We start from the raw sequence: 7,354 nt of genomic DNA on the forward strand, positions 1-7,354 counted from the left end.
AGCACTGTATTGGGGTCTTCTTCGACTTGGAGAAGGCCTACGATACCACGTGGAAGTTCGGCATCCTCCGTGACCTAGCGGAGCTAGGTATCCGCGGCAGGATGTTGAACTGCTTGAATGACTTCCTGGCTAACCGCACATTCCGAGTCCGCCTAAGAGCAACTCTCTCCATGACTTTCACCCAAGAGAACGGCGTACCCCAGGGGTGTATTCTAAGCAGGACACTCTTCATAGTAAAAATGAATTCCTTAGCTAAAGCAATACCCAAGTCCATAATGTATTCAGTTTATGTAGATGACCTACAAATAGCATGCACATCCTCCAGCATATCAACCTGTGAGAGACAAATACAAATCACACTAAATAAACTAGGTGCTTGGGCAGACAGAAATGGATTTAAATTTTCTCCTCAAAAAACAGTAGCTGTTCTTTTTTCATTGCGACGAGGCCTACAGGTGGATCCCAATCTATACCTGAATCACACTGCGCTCCCAATTAAAAAAGAACACAAATTTTTAGGCGTAACTTTCGACAAGAAACTCACATTTCTACCACACATTAACAACCTTAAAAGAAAGCTTCTCAAGCCCTCAATGTCTTAAAAGTGCTCTCACGGAAGCGGTGGGGGTCCGATAGAGCAAGCCTTTTACAAATATATCGCTCTCTGGTGTGCTCCAAGCTGGACTACGGGTGCATAGTATATTGTTCGGCAAGAGCATCCTACTTAACCCTTTACTGCACGTTGTTGCATATATGCAACATTAGCATAAATGGCTCCAAAAACAAAAGGAAATCTGAGTTGGAGCTTCCTGTGCTCGTTGTTGCATTTCTGCAACATAGGTTTGAAAAGCGCGCCATCGTGTGTGCTGCCATCTGTCCTGCTTCAGTGGAATCACAGCCATAACAAACATGGTGGATGCTTCGCGCGCTCACGTGCTGTAACAACGGTAAGTTTTGCCGTTTTTTATGCCTTTCTGAACTGGATAATGTGCAGTGAAATTGTTTAGTCTTTAGTACGCATCATTGTTAATGTGTGTAAGGCAGAAAACGTTCTTATAATGCAATATTTTGTTTCTGGCGCGTTAAAGTTGGTATGTTGCACATATGCAACAATGTGCACCTTGGTTGTTTTTCTTGACAGAACAGGCGATGGATGCTAAAACGTTCTATGGCCGAGCACTTCCTTCAGAAAGCGAAGACAGTGACCTTTCTGGAAGCGATGATGACCCTGAGTGTAAGTTCTTTGAGTATGCTTTTGTTCGTAGAGTACCATTTTTTTATTCGTTGCAGTTTATTCATTTGCTCTGTATTTATTTTGTGATGAAAATTTCGTTACACACAATAGTCAATTTTTTCATGCTTCAGATATTCAACCACGTGGAAGCCTCACTGACAGTGAAAGCTTATCAAGTTCACACTCTGATGAGGAAGAAAATTTGACGCACGACATTGTGGCATTCATCTCTGCTCTACAAACAAGAGCAATTGCTTCTACGTGTATCACACAATGAAATGACCGTTTTACTGTGGTTGATTCAGTGGTCATTATTTGTATTTCATTCTAACCAAGAACGGTGTTCAGCTTTGCAAGGTGTTTTCATTGTGCACATTGTTGCAAATATGCAACATACCATTTTTCAGCCAATAAAAAATGTTGATAACCAGCGAATCAAATTTCCATGTGCATATAGTGATTTTTATGACTGCCTGCATGTCCTGAAATAATCTTATCATAAAATAAAAAATCGTGCAGTAAAGGGTTAAAAAGATTAGACCCCATTCATAATCTTGGTCTGCGCCTATCATCTGGAGCATACAGAACATCACCCGTAGTGAGCCTTTACGTTGAAACTAATGAAGCCGCTCTTGAGGATCGAAGAATCGCCCTTACATGCACATATGTCCTAAAAATCCGTTCTCTTCCGAAACATCTCTGCCATCCAATTGTCACCAAGTGCCCATCTAAAAGATTATTCATCAACAAACCACACTCTATCAGACCATTACTGCGCTTTGAAGAAAAATGCGAAGAGCTAACAGTGCTAGATGCCCTACCGAATATTGCACAAAGGAATGAATATTTGCCACCATGGTACAGCCTGCCTTCAGTATGTGACTTCACAATGACACATTTAGACAAAAAGCAAACGCCAAACGAGTACATATTACAGGAATTCCTTGCACTACAAGAAAAGTATGACACCTACATTGAATTTTATACCGATGGCTCAAAAACAGAAAGTCATGTTGGAAGTGCAGTACTCCAAGAAAAAAATAAACAGCTAATGCGACTACCAGAATGCGCATCAGTTTTTACTGCTGAGTGTTATGCCATCTTCGTAGCTGTAGAAAAAATAGTAAGAGAGAACATCAAAAATAGCATCATTTACACCGATTCCCTCAGTATGCTGAAAGCACTGCACTCCAGGAATGCTACTGAACCCATAATAGGAAACATCATACATAACATAGTTAAAATCACAAAACAAAAGCATAACATTAAATTCTGCTGGGTTCCTAGCTATGTTGGAATTGTAGGTAATGAAAAAGCAGATGTATGCGCTGCACAAGCCCGGAATGGCCAAGTAAAGCAAGTGAACATACCGCACAGGGATTGCTTAAAGTTTATCCACAGTAAACTCAGAAATAAGTGGCAGGCAGCATGGAAAGAGCACGCAAACAACAAATTACATTCTGTTAAGCCCATTTTAGGGGAATGGCAATCATGTAGGCATCAAGAACGTTTTACCGAAGTTATTTTATGTCGGCTCCGCATTGGACACACCCACCTCACGCACAACTTTCTGCTAACCAAACAAAACAAACCTCTCCGTGAAATGTGTGGTGCTGAACTCACAGTGAACCACATTTTAATTTCATGTATAAAACTAGAAGAACTAAGAAAGAAATATTTTACAACATTTTACAGGGAAAGCATCCCATTACACCCCATGTTACTTTTAGGTGATCGAGCACTCGTTGACGTCTCATGTATTTTTAGGTTTCTCAAGGAAGCCAGCATTTTAAACAAACTCTAAGTATAGAAAGCTTCACCTTTAGCAAAAACTCTAACCTTGTGTTTGGCGCATCATAGCCTCAGTTGCTTTTGCGCCATTAAAATCAATATAACTAACTAACTAACCTCCCTACACGGAGAGGGCCAACATGAAAACAAGCGTGCGTCTTGCACGTTCGTGCAGCGTATCCGAGGATGCGATGAATACAGTCAAGGGAGTCCTGTACCGTCAACGCCATAAGGGCGGCAGTGCTCTTTGGAGAAAGAAGCCCAGAATCAGGGCGCCCGAAACACAACCTAGTTCTTTCACTACCCCCCGTGTACTGTGCGATGTCAGCGCACGTTAAAGAACCCCAGGTGGTTGAAATTTCCGGAGCCCTCCACTACGGCGTCTCTCTTAACCTGAGTCGCTTTGGGACGTTAAACCCCATAAAACCAAACCAACCAACATAACACAACATGGCTTTCATATATTGGAACTGCAAGGAACTCAACTCCCACATAAACTAAATATCATGAAAGACGTACTAGCTACAGACTCACCTCTAGCCTTGTGCTTACAAGAGAGAAACTTAGACTGTGAGAACGAAAACTTCTTAAACACTATAAGATCCTCCACCGTGATCTAGAGCAGGCGAGGCGACTTTCGGGTGGCGTTGCCATCATAGTTAAAAATGGAGTGGCAGCTCGAGAATACAAGCTTAACACCAAATTAGAGGCGGTGGCGGCCATCCTGCACACATTTAAAACAATTGCAGTGTGCTGCGTATATACTGACCCACAGCTTTGAATAACAATTCATAAATTAGAAGACCTTTGCCTGGAACACACTGCCTGGCCTTGCGCAAAGACGACATGCACTCTCTGCTAGGTACAATATCCCTGCAATCTGTGATTTCACTCTTACACAGTTCCATAAAAAACAAACTCCACAACAACATACATTACAAGAGTTTCTTGCACTTGACGAAAAGTGCAGTACTTTCACGGCATTTTATACAGAATGTTCTAAAACAGATCTCTATGTTGGAAGCGCAGTGGTACAAGGGGATTGGAATCAAACAGTAAGGCTTCCGCAGTGTGCATACATCTTCACTGCCGAATGTCACGCCATCTCTCTAGCCATAAAAAAATAGTAAATGAGAACCTCGCAAATAGTATTATATACAAAGACCCACTAAGTGTACTTAAAGCCCTTCATTCTAGAAATGCAATCAGTCCGCTACTTGGTGACCTCATATACAACATAACAACAGCCATAGGTCAAGGACGAAACATAAAACCCTTCTGGGTACCAAGTAATATTGCAATTCAAGGCAGCGAGAGAGCAGACTTGTTTGCTGCTAAAGCCCATAGCAAGCAAATAAACAAAGTAAACATACCCTTTAATAATTGCATGCACTTAGTACACCGTAAATTAAGAAAAAAAAGGCAGTTAACTTGAAACAATGAAGTAAGTCACGAACTACATTTGATAAAGCCAGTTTTAGATGAATGGAAGGCTTGCACAGACCAGGAACGTTTTAAGGAAGTAACTCTCTGCCGGTATCGAATAGGACGTACACACTTTACTCATAATTTTCTATTGACAAAACAAGAAAAACCTCTTTTTGAAAAGTTCGGAGAGGAATTAACAGTAAATCACAATTTACTCTCATGTACAAAAGTCGAAAAAGTTAGGAAAAAGTATGTTGCACAGTTTTAAATCATTACATTCCTTCGCACCCGATGTTATCGTTGGGAGAAGATGCAATTGTTAACAGAGCTTGCGTGTTTGGCTTTTTTCTCTAAAAAAACTCTAAATTTTCACTGTGCCTCACTTTACTTTTAGATGCACTTCAGCCACCTTCTCATTCCTGAGAAAGGGACTGAAGTTTTTATTTGGTTGGTTGGGAGGCTAAACGTCCTTGCCCAGCCAAGGATGGCCGCTGAGCTTACCTGACCTTCTTTAAAGCTTTTATCATTAGCCATTTATAATTTTTTTCCTGTGTCGTCACTAGGTAATACATACCAATGTTACAGGCACTCTACACCGATGATGATTTAATATCCCTATAAAATTCTGCACAGGACCATTTCCTTATGCCCTGAGCTTAGCGCATGGTGGCCTTAGTTGCCTATGTGCCATAAAACACAACAAACAAACAAACAAACAAACAAACAAACAAACAAACAAACAAACAAACAAGACATTTTTAAGCAACTACCAGAAACGTTTTTGATGATCGGAGATTTTAACGCCCACTCCAGCTTTTGGGGTAGTGACAAAACACTAGGTGCCAACTGGCCGCCGCGGTGGCTCAGTGGTTATGGTGCTCGGCTGCTGACCCGAAAGACGCGGGTTCGATCCCGGCCGCGGTGGTCGAATTTCTTTGGAGGAGAAATTCTAGAGGCCTGCGTACTGTGCGATGTCAGTGCACGTTAAAGAACCCCAGGTGGTCGAAATTTCCGGAGCCCTCCACTACGGCGTCTCTCATAGCCTTAGTCGCTTTGGGACGTTAAACCCCATAAACCAACATACTAGGTGCCAACTGATTGGGGATTTTAGACTCTGTAATAACCTTTGTCTATTAAACGGTGGAAAACCAGCGTATTGTTCTCCTAGCTAAGGAAAAATGAATTGTATATCTTTAACTCTTAGTTCGTCCTTTCTCTTTACAGATTTTAATTGGGATGTCTTAGATAGCCCATATGGAAGCGATCATCTGCCCGTACTAGCCAGCTTAATATCTTCACCCGAAGTAATCCCAAAAACCACGACGTTGGAAGCTGCACTTCGCCGACTGGGCACTGTTCCGAGAAAAGACCAGCCTAGAAAAAATCGTAACTGACAACCTCAGTGCAGACGAACTTAACGAACTTTTCACAAACTGTATTATTACCGCTGCGCGCCAAGCTATTCCGCAGTCCCTCTGTAATAGTGAAACAAATCGCAAATACTGATACACAGAATTTATTTATTTATACAAAATACCGCTAAGGGCACTCAGTTCGAGGGTATTACATATTACATAAGACGGGGGGTTGTAAAGGTCTGTAATAAAAAGTAAACAAATAAACAACAATTTCAAGAAACTCCAGCGAAACAGATAAAAGAGTATGAGCCATTGCAAGAAAAATACAAAACACAGAATTAAACATTGAAGCGTAAAGGGGCCAAAAACATAAACAGAGCAGCAGACATTAACTTTAATAGAAGTTGTACATCATCATCATCATCATCAGCCTGACTACTCCCACTTCAGGGCAAAGGCCTCTCCCATGTCTCTCCAATTAACCCTGTCCTTTGTCTGTTGCCGCCACTGTATCCCCGCAAACTTCTTAATCTCTCCGCCCACCTAACTTTCTGCCGTCACCTGCTAAATAAAAAAAAATAAAACGAGAGTCATCCATAACAGAAATATGACAGAAACTTAATACACTAGTAAGTTGACAGTGTACCCAAGAAATTTAAGCAGAGGTGGTTGCAGCCGATACATTATAAAATCCGATAGATTAGAAAGAGCGTTCCAGTAAGTTATAGTACGTGCTATGAATAAATGTGCATAGTTAGATGTACGACACGACAAGCGCTTAACTTTAACTGGATGGTCGCGGCGGTCAAAAATGGAAGAAGGCAATGAAAAAAAGTCATTATGAAGCGTTGAGTGCTGATACAGTCTATGAAAAAGTGATAAACGTGCAACTTTACGACGGAGACATATATCCTGATGATCAGCGCGTTTCTTCAGGGCTGCGATGCTGGTATGACGGTATGGTATGATGCTGGTAAGAATGTAAAGAAGCAAAAAAGAAAGAAAACAAAGCCTGTCGCATTTTTCGTAGATACCTTACGCAAGGGAACTTCATAAATTTTAATAAGGCGCGAGCGAAAGCTCGATATAATCGTCTTAGTGCCGAAAAAACTTCATGGCAAAGTTACGTGTCGTCGATAAGCAGCTCAACCACTGAAAACAAAGGTGGGTTAAGGTCCGAAAACTTAATGGCAACTACTCCTCGTTGACAGTACCTCTTCTGACAGCTCCCGGTATACAGACATGTATAGAAAAACAGGCAGATATTTTAGGCGAATATTTGCGTTGCTCATTTCTCTCTCGAATATGCGCATTTCTCTTCGCTGTGTAGAAGTTTTTTTTCACTGGTACAAAGGTTCCCCCTTGCGTTCACGACACCTTTAAAAAGTAATAGCTGTAATCGGAGCATGCAACCGAAAGACAGCGTCTTGCAGACACTCAGTGGAAGATTGAATGCATTTTTTTTATTGCTGTGACAAACGCCGCCGCACAGTTTCACGGCGTCATCGTTCTGTATTCTGGTCACAGGCAGGGCAAGGGCAAT

General features: G+C 41.6%; 1 long non-coding RNA gene across 1 annotated transcript; it reads left to right on the top strand.

Moving 5' to 3' along the window:
* Positions 1-743: 743 nt before the first annotated feature.
* On the top strand, positions 744-1,757 carry LOC149361921 (uncharacterized). The gene is made up of 3 exons (XR_016288462.1): positions 744-947; positions 1,142-1,234; positions 1,366-1,757. It is a non-coding gene; the product is annotated as an uncharacterized LOC149361921 (long non-coding RNA).
* Positions 1,758-7,354: the final 5,597 nt, after the last annotated feature.

The sequence above is a fragment of the Amblyomma mixtum genome, chromosome 2 (genome assembly GCF_055824585.1).
Source record: "Amblyomma mixtum isolate Tamu chromosome 2, ASM5582458v1, whole genome shotgun sequence".
NCBI lineage: Eukaryota > Metazoa > Arthropoda > Arachnida > Ixodida > Ixodidae > Amblyomma > Amblyomma mixtum.